Below are 11,038 nucleotides of genomic sequence, written 5' to 3'. Positions count from 1 at the left end.
GGTTTCGTAAATTTTGTTCTTGATATCAACAATAGAGTTGCTCTATGGAAAATACCCAGGGAAATTATATTACTCATTGATACTCTGAGTTCAGACTAACTCGGCGATGGTGGAAAATGTTATACGCTTAAAAGAAGCTTCATGAGTTCTTGTAACCAAGGCATTTTTAATAGTTAAGGGTTTGAAAGTAAAATTGAAGATATTTATAATTAGTTTTATATCAGACGATTGGTATACCATAGGCGCATAGTGATGCAAAATCGCTCCACTCAAACCAGCTCAGCCTTGTGGAGCGCCAACCTTGGAGCGCGAGCCAAAAAAATAGGCATAGCCTTGGAGCTCTAGCCTAAAATATTGGCTTAGCTTTGAACTCAAAATCTGTGTATTATCACTCAAAATTGGAACTTAATAAATAATTATACTTTTATGACTATTGAAAAATAAGGATGGGTATAGTGTTGCTTTTTAAAAAAAAATTCTATGGGAAATACCGACCCTATAAACATAATTTTATGTTTTTATAAATTTGTTCTATTTTTCTGTTTTCTTTTAAATTTCTATGAAAAATACCTACCCTTATAAACATAGTTTCGTAATTTTTTTTAAATAATTTAAAAAGTCGTCGGGTTATAGCTTCCATATCATATTAGCTAATTTGGAATTGTTATAAATTTTAAAATGATAAAAACAATCACCATTAAAAAAAGTGCTTACGTTGGCATATTCAAACATTGATAATTTTAAGTTGAAATGGGTGAAATAAAATAAAATTACCATCCCCAAATTACAGTGAAATGAGTGTCATACAATAAAGAGGATAAATATAGTAAGATTTTATTTTAAATTACACATTGAAATTAATTTCCGGGACAAATAAAAAAAAAATTCGTTAGGGATCGGGTCGATATTTATTAAGTTCCAATTTTGAGACATAATTTAAGAATTCGAGTTCAAGACTGAGCCGATTTTTTGGCTTGCGCTTCAGGTTGATCCGATTTTTTCGGCTCGCGCGCCAAGGTTGAGTTAATTTTTTCGGCTTGAGATCCAAGGTTGAGCCGATTTTTTTTGGCTCGCGCACCAAAGCAGAGCCGATTTTTTTCGGCTATAAACTCGGTTAAGTCGTTTTGGAGCCAGCTTGAATGGAGCGATTTTGCATCACTAAGTGCGGCTAAGGAGTGCCAGGAAATTCTCCACCTAGTGTAAAAATAATTGCACAAATTTCTCGTTTTTTAAAATTTCCTATAAATTTTAAATTTTTTCCACTCTTAATATAGTACTAAACAAAACTTAATAATGAAATTTATATTATCATTAGGTTTAATTTCATGACCAAAAAATGAGCCATTTTTTTAAAAAAATATTAGTTTAAGGTTCGATGAATTTAAATTGTTTTCTCATTTTTAAGCCAGGTACGGATTTTTAAAAATTGATTTGGCCTGATTAAGTGTAAAACAAGGCATGATATTAAATCAATAAAATCTCGCTATAAAAAGTTTATTTTTTCCATTTTTATAATTTTTTTAAAGTCACGGGTCATTTTCCGTTACACATACAGGGTTGCCAGGTCTCCCCCCATCAGCGGGAGACTCCCGCAGTTTTTTAGTTTACACGCAGGCATCTCACTCCCGCAAAATTACTGCAATTTTTATATTTCTCCCGCACAATTTTTTATTTTTAACGTTTTTATAATATATAAATAATAATTTTGAGAAACAGTAATTGATTATTTTTATATTTTTAAAATAAATTTTAAATATTTATTCAAAAAACATGTCAAGTTTGTAAATTTCTTTCTATCCTTACCTTAATCATATGTTTTATTTTTACCCATTAATAATTCAATTATTCATTCATATCTTATCATTTATCACGTTTAAATACATAATAAGGTAATATTGCTCTTATTGATAATTATTTTATTTATTATAGTTCAATCACAATATCATTATAATCAGTGCAGGGGATTGTATCTATATCTATTGCAATACAAAAATATACTCCAAAAATAAGAAATAATACAGATATAACTACAGTTGCGGTAATGGTATTCATCATAGTTCAACATTCACAGAGTTGCTTATCATCACAATATGGGTTGAATCTTTTCCCCATACGACTCCAAGATAAGTGAAAACTTTACTTGTGGTAGAACAAAAATGAGCAAGGCTATCACCAATGTTCCTGAATCCAGGAGGTCAATTCTTGACAATTTGAAAGATAGACATCCATATGAATACAGATGCATCTAATAAGGGAAATATCAAAACATTTTTCTTGTGATCCTCCGCTATTTCAACAAAAATAAGAGCGTTTCAATAAAACTATTAAAAAAATTTCCTCAGATAGTGAAAAATCCAAAGACATAGCAAACCATATAGTGTTACATATAGCAGAGTCGGGATTATCAATGAGTTGCATGTCAGCCTTCTGCGCTGATATGCCTCAGTGAATTTTGGCAAAAACAAGTGTATTTACATAATTGAGGCAGCACAATGTTGACTTAATACTAATTGGTTGTATATGACATATACTATATAATTCTTGCAAGAAGGCAATGAATGTATTATCTGTGAATAGTGTTGTTAATCGGCTTAGCCGAGTCGGCTCGAACAGAGCTCACCCAAATTTTGGGTCGTTTTTTTCGACTCCAACTCAAAGTTTTGGTCGTTTTTTACGACTTCGACCCGAGTTCAAGCCGAAAAAAACGACTTCGACCCAAACAAAATATGGGTCGTTTTTTTCGACTCCGACCCAAGTCCAAGCCGAAAAAAACGACCTCGACCCAAAATATGGGTCGTTTTTTACGACTCCGACTCAAAATTTGGGTTGTATTTTTCGACTTAAACTTGAAATTTGGGTCGTATTTTTCGACTCAAACTTGAAGTTTGGTCATATTTTTCGATTCAAACTTGAAGTTTAGATCGTATTTTTCGACTCCAACTCAAAGTTTGGGTCGTTTTTCTGACTCAGACTCAAACATCGGGTCGTTTTATTCAATCCGACCCAAAATATGGATCTTTTTTTTTTAAGACGACTTAAAGTTAGGGTTGCTTTTTTTCACCCCTAACCCAATATCTAGATCATTTTTTTCGACCAAAAGCCAAATAACATTTAGTATATATTAATATTATAGGCGGGAAAGTTACTTAAAGCTTCTTTAAATTATAATATTCATCATAGTTATATTTTAAAATTTTTAAGTGAAGATGTACCATAGAAAAGTGTCATTTGTCATGATGGTTATTTTTGAACTTTTTTAAATGAAATAGATAAAAATATATATTGTATAATTGTAGACATGTTAAATCAAAATTTCAGTGATGATGTACCATAGATAAGTGGTAATTGTCATAATCGCTATTTTTGAACTTTTTTGAGTTTTTTTAAAGCAAATTGCTAAAAATATATATTCTAAACATGTTAAATTAAAAATTCAGTGAGGATGTATCATAGATAGGTGACAATTGTCATAATCGCTATTTTTGAACTTTTTCAAATTTTTTTAAAGGAAATATCGAAAAATATATATTCTAAACATGTTAAATTAAAAATTCAGTGAGGATGTATCATAGATAGATGACAATTGTCATAATCGCTATTTTTGAACTTTTTCAAATTTTTTTAAAGGAAATATCGAAAAATATATATTCTAAACATGTTAAATTAAAAATTCAGTGAGGATGTATCATAGATAGATGACAATTGTCATAATCGCTATTTTTGAACTTTTTCAAATTTTTTAAAGTAAATAGCTAAAAATATATATTCTAAACATGTTAAATTAAAAATTCAGTGAGGATGTATCATAGATAGGTGACAATTGTCATAATCGCTATTTTTGAACTTTTCAAATTTTTATTTCTAAATTTTTTAAAGGAAATATCTAAAAATATATATTCTAAACATGTTAAATTAAAAATTCAGTGAGGATGTATCATAGATAGGTGACAATTGTCATAATCGCTATTTTTGAACTTTTTCAATTTTTTTTAAAGGAAATGGCTAAAAATATATATTCTAAACATGTTAAATTAAAAATTCAGTGAGGATGTATCATAGATAGGTGACAATTGTCATAATCGCTATTTTTGAACTTTTTCAATTTTTTTTTAAAGGAAATATCTAAAAATATATATTCTAAACATGTTAAATTAAAAATTCAGTGAGGATGTATCATAGATAGGTGACAATTGTCATAATCGCTATTTTTGAACTTTTTCAAATTTTTTTAAAGGAAATTGCTAAAATTATATATTCTAAACATGTTAAATTAAAAATTCAGTGAGGATGTATCATAGATAGGTGACAATTGTCATAATCGCTATTTTTAAACTTTTTCAAATTTTTTTAAAGGAAATATCTAAAAATATATATTCTAAACATGTTAGATTAAAAATCAGTGAGGATGTATCATAGATAGTGACAATTATCATAATCATTTATTGTCATAATCGTATTTTTAACTTTTTAATTTTTTTAAAGGAAATAGCTAAAAATATATATTCTAAACATGTTAAATTAAAAATTCAGTGAGGATGTATCATATTTAGGTGACAATTGTCATAATCGCTATTTTTATTTTTAGATATTTCCTTTAAAAAAATTTGAAAAAATTCAAAAATAGCGATTATGACAATTGTCACCTATCTAAGATACATCCTCACTGAATTTTTAATTTAACATGTTTAGAATATATATTTTTAGATATTTCCTTTGAAAAAATTTGAAAAAGTTCAAAAATAGCGATTATGACAATTGTCACCTATCTATGATACATCCTCACTAAATTTTTAATTTAACATGTTTAGAATACATATTTTTAGCTATTTCCTTTAAAAAAATTTGAAAAAGTTCAAAAATAGCGATTATGACAATTGTCACCTATCTATGATACATCCTCACTGAATTTTTAATTTAACATGTTTAGTATATATATTTTTAGCTATTTCCTTTAAAAAAATTTAAAAAAGTTCAAAAATAGCGATTATGACAATTGTCACCTATCTATGATACATCCTCACTGAATTATTTTTAATTTAACATGTTTAGAATATATATTTTTAGATATTTCCTTTAAAAAAATTTGAAAAAGTTCAAAAATAGCGATTATGACAATTGTCACCTATCTATGATACATCCTCACTGAATTTTTAATTTAACATGTTTAGAATATATATTTTTAGATATTTCCTTTAAAAAAATTTGAAAAAGTTCAAAAATAGCGATTATGACAATTGTCACCTATCTATGATACATCCTCACTTAATTTTTAATTTAACATGTTTAGAATATATATTTTTAGCTATTTCCTTTAAAAAAATTTGAAAAAGTTCAAAAATAGCGATTATGACAATTGTCACCTATCTATGATACACCCTCCCTGAATTTTTAATTTAACATGTTTAGAATATATATTTTTAGCTATTTCCTTTAAAAAAATTGAAAAAGTTTAAAAATAGCGATTATGACAATTGTCACCTATCTATGATACATCCTCACTGAATTTTTAATCTAACATGTTTAGAATATATATTTTTAGATATTTCCTTTAAAAAAATTTGAAAAAGTTTAAAAATAGCGATTATGACAATTGTTTATCTTGTCACCTATCTATGATACATCCTCACTGAATTTTTAATTTAACATGTTTAGAATATATATTTTTAGATATTTCCTTTAAAAAAATTTGAAAAAGTTTAAAAATAGCGATTATGACAATTGTCACCTATCTATGATACATCCTCACTGAATTTTTAATTTAACATGTTTAGAATATATAATTTTAGCAATTTGCTTTAAAAAAACTCAAAAAAGTTCAAAAATAGCGATTATGACAATTACCACTTATCTGTGGTACATCATCACTGAAATTTTGATTTAACATGTCTACAATATATATTTTTATCTATTTCATTTAAAAAAGTTCAAAAATAACCATCATGACAAATGGCACTTTTCTATGTTACATCTTCACTTAAAAATTTTAAAATATAACTATGATGAATAGTTAATCAGAGCATTATAATTTAAAGAAGCTTTAAGTAACTTTCCCGCCTATAATATTAATATATACTAAATGTTATTTGACTTTTGGTCGAAAAAAATGATCTAGATATTGGTAGGGGTGAAAAAAAGCAACCCTGACTTTAAGTCGTCTTAAAAAAAAAAAAGATCCATATTTTGGGTCGGATTGAATAAAACGACCCGATGTTTGAGTCTGAGTCAGAAAAACGACCCAAACTTTGAGTTGGAGTCGAAAAATACGATCTAAACTTCAAGTTTGAGTCGAAAAATACGACCCAAACTTCAAGTTTGAGTCGAAAAATACGACCCAAACTTCAAGTTTGAGTCGAAAAATACGACCCAAATTTCAAGTTTGAGTCGAAAAATACCACCCAAATTTTGAGTCGGAGTCGTAAAAAACGACCCATATTTTGAGTCGAGGTCGTTTTTTTCGGCTTGGACTTGGGTCGAAGTCGAAAAAAACGACCCATATTTTGGGTCGAAGTCGTTTTTTTCGGCTTGAACTCGGGTCGAAGTCGAAAAAAACGACCCAAACATTGAGTCGGAGTCGAATAAAACGACCCGAGCTTTGGGTCGGGGTCGCGACTTGCGGCGTTTTAACAACACTATCTGTGAATGTAGAAATAATTGTAATGAAATGTTTTAACGAATTTACTTCATCAACTAAGAGTTAATGAATTAAAAGAGTTGGTTTGACTTAAAATGTTACTAGTTGTTGCGACATGTCCCTATGTAGTTATCATTAATACCCATCGATAGAATTTTAAAATTTTATGAACCTTTAAAAAAATATTTCTTAAATAAAAATTATAAAGGCTGTCCTAATATTTTGAAAAAATTTCCTGAAAATGAAATGGCAGAGACATATTTAGGAATGATTTCACATGTAGATAGTCTACTACATGCTGTTAATATGCAGTTGCATTCAGAAGAATCTTTTTTAATAAAGATTCACAAAATTAGGCTGCAACTATCTTCATCTTTACAGTTAAAAATTGACAATAAATATTTTGGCACTATTGCTAAAAAAATCATATTAAAATGTTCAAACTCTGATTAATGTATTTTTAAATGTAGCAAATAATTTTTATTAAGACAATTTTAGAATATTTGCAATCAAAATTTGCATTCAATAACTAATAGATATTATGACCTTGGAACAGAAACCATCAATTGATGCTTTTTGTAATTTAATAAATATATTAAAATTACCGAAAGACATTGATGTCTTGTTTGAGGAGATTGTAATGCTACCTATTTTTTATGATTCGCCAGAATATTCAAAGATAGATGGTCTAATAGCAGAGGAGAAATGGGTGGAATTTTTTGTAAAAACGATTGTTGTATTTAGTTACAAAAAAATGCATTATTCAAATTATGATAATATTCAAACAAAAATAATGTTTTATTAAAATTATTAAGTTATTATTTAAGCCCTAGACTATGTAAATGAGAGAAAAACGCGTGATAATTGTAGATTTTTCATACTTTAAGAGTTTAACGATTGGAATTATCCAATTTTATTTTTCGCTTATAAATTTCTTAATTTTTAATTTTTTCTTATTTTATTTTTCTTTTTATTCTGTGTTACTTTTTCCTTTTATGTTAATTTATAATTGATTAATTTATATTATAGAATTTAATAAAGAAATTACGATTTAATTTTACTTTATATTTTATTTAGACTCTAATTCTTAATTACAACATAAGATACTCTAACTTAGCAAAAGATACAATTATCTTATATCTTGTCTCTTTTTGATATTTTGAAAAAGATACTAATATCTCTATCTAATTCATTTTTTTTTAAAGAATTTGTATCTGTATCTAGATTCCTAAGGGCCTGCCCAACTCTGATTATAAATAAATTCAGATTTTAGAATTCTCCAGGCTGCTTTCATGATAGCGGCATTATCAATAACTAAAGAATATACTTTTACCAGATTTAATTCATAATTACATTTTTAATGCCGTATGGCAATTTTCCTTAGTATTTAAAAATTTGTAGAATACTGGAACAGGTGACATCACCCTAAAGTTAATAATACTCAGGTTTCTGATGTTGCTCCAGCATCTGATATAATTGATAAGTGAGGAACTTTACTTGGGTATTGCGAGCTTCTAAGAAGAAGGTATTGAATGTAACCGAAATGTGAATTCTCAAATGAAACCTAACCTAGGCTACACCAGGATCGTATGAAAGTAGATGTGCATATTAACTTTTTGGAGAAGATTAAGGATAGCAAAATGAGGTGATATGGACTTATGGACATGTGCTAAGGCAACGAACGTGAACCGAAAAGTCCTCGATCTCGAAGTGACTGACCAACGACTAACTTGGACTACTCAAATGGTAAGAGCATGATGGATATGAAAATAGACATTGGCATCTTAATTCTAAAACTAGTTGGTGCCTTAAAGCGTAGTCCTATCCATTCATATAACTCGGCTTTGGTCCATGCCAATGTGGAGTCTAATAAATATTGAAATATTATAAGATAATAGTAATTCCAACCAAATAATCAATGCTTAATATGTATCTATGAGATTCTTTGATGCTATGATATGCACACAAGCAGAGTTGGGCATGTTAATTAATAAAAGTTAACGGTTACCCTTATGAAATAGAACACCATCGTCACTTCAAAAAAAAGCTAACGGTTATGGTATCTTTATTTAGAACATGTTACAAATACAAAAAATTCTTCATTACATAATTAAAAATGAGAATAAAAAATTTTATTGATTCACTTGTAATGTCTAAAATAAAAAGCAGTAATAATAAAGAAAAGAAAACTAATTTATTAATATTTTATTGTCTAATTTAATAAAAAATCGAAATTATCAATTTATAGTATTTATTCGACTAAAACTTATTTTTCAAATAAAATCATTTTATTTTCTGTTTAGTCTTTCAAATTTGCTAATTAAAATAAGGGCAATAAGGAATTGGTAAATATGTATTGTAATAAATACATATTAATATTATTGGATATTTTATTGATTTAAAATGGTGGATCGAGATATAAGATTCTTTCAATTTTTCTTTCGACTACAAATTGTGTAAATAAAAAAAATCATTATCGGTTTCATCTTGCAAATTAATATAATGCTATAAAAAAGTCACAATGTTTAAATGAAACTTTTAATAATCTGTTAATCACAATCTATAGTTCAAAATTCGTTTTTACCAAAATACTTTCATCGTTCTCCTATGATGAAATAATTACTTTTTCAATGGCTGTCATTGTTTAAGAAAAAAAAAACAATATACAACTAAATCTCATAATAAAGTTAACCAATATAATCAAACATTCAATTTCAAAAAATATATTTTTATATATAAAAAAATCATTTTGTTTTAAAAAATCGTAAAAATGTTATAAAAGTTACGAAATATGAAGGTTACATAAACAAATATAATATTTACTAGAGATCTGCAAAAGCAGGCCGGGCCGGGTCGGGCCTAATATTTTTTAAAAAATTCGGGCCGGGTCGGGCTTTGGAAATTTTTTTAAATATATCAAATTTATCAATTTTATATTGAATTTTTTATGTAAAATAAAAATATTTGATTTTATTCATAGAAACTAGATTCTATATAACATATGACTTTTATTTTGAGTAATTATAAAAATTAATTTCTATATTTGAATAAATTCGGGCCGGTAAATTTTTTTTAAAAAAATTTCGGGTAAGGGCCGGGGCGGCAAAACTTTTGTAAAAAAATTTCGGACCGAGCCGGGTTTCAAAAATTAGGCCCGATGCAGATCACTAATATTTACTGCAGAATCTCTTCAGTATATTTTTAAAATGAGAGATTTATTAAGTAATGCTATTTATAACTTTTTTAACTCTGCACACCTGCATATAATCTTCATTTTACCAACATATTAGTAAATTGTGAAAGAACATCTAGTAGGCTTAAGGCAAATATGGACGACTAATTGGAATCATTTTTATTGATGCCCGTTGAAAAAGAATTGTTGATGCAAATAGAAGAATATATGTTTATTTGCGCCAAAGCTGGGATTTTGTGCGAGATTTATTAGCTTAAATATTATACAATATTCGTTTAATTCATTATTTAAATTCTTTATGCTTGGGTCATGGTTTACTTAATCTGGTTTCAGTGGATGATATTAAATATCTTTTGTTGAAAATCTTATTAAAAAAATAAGAGAAATTACTACTGTTCCAAGATATCGAACTGCAGAGATTGAATTTGAGTTCGAGGCAGATCAAAGAAAATGCCTAACTACAATCGATCAAACATCAGATATGCTAGATATTGTTAGCACTGGTCCATACCTCTTGTTTTCAAATTGGCGCAATGATGATACAAAAATGCCACTCATATGAAAAGTTAAAATTAAATGTCCCAACTAGATAGCAGAGTATATTAATTATGCTTGAAAGCATATCTGGAAAAAAAAATTTATTAATAAGGTTTTGGAAAGAATCGAGAAACTATCTCAAACTATTAATCAGATCTAGTAAAGGAACTATTAGCCTTTTTTTCAAAATTTTAAAAAATAGTTACTCCCCTAACTGAATGAAAAGGCCTGCCTTAAACTTGGCATCACTTTTTAGAAATGAAATTGAAAAAAATTTAATAGTAAATGGTAATAATAGCTCAAAAATCATTTCTCTATTAAAAAAAACCTAAGTTACGATTTCCGATTTGCAATTGTAATAGTATATATAAGTATGGTCATTTATTTAATTTATTTTTTATTTCAAAAATAATCTAGGTGTTGGCTTCTTTTCTAGACCCAAAATTTCAAAAATTGAAATTTATACAAGTACAAATTATGATTCCACTTTAAGTGACTTAGAACAAGAATACCACAACATTCTCCTCGGGAAAAGCCATTCACAAGGTATGGGTGTTTTAAATTTATGGAGAGGAAAGAGGATCGAACTTCCTAATCTTTCCACGCTAGCTAAGAAAAATTATTTCTGTTTCGGCAACTAGCACACTTAGTGAAAGTGTTTTCTCTAGCGCTGGGTT

The sequence above is a fragment of the Gordionus sp. m RMFG-2023 genome, chromosome 3 (genome assembly GCF_954871325.1).
Source record: "Gordionus sp. m RMFG-2023 chromosome 3, tfGorSpeb1-WG-v2, whole genome shotgun sequence".
Taxonomy (NCBI): Eukaryota; Metazoa; Nematomorpha; class Gordioida; order Chordodea; family Parachordodidae; genus Gordionus; species Gordionus sp. m RMFG-2023.
This window is presented reverse-complemented; position numbering follows the sequence as displayed.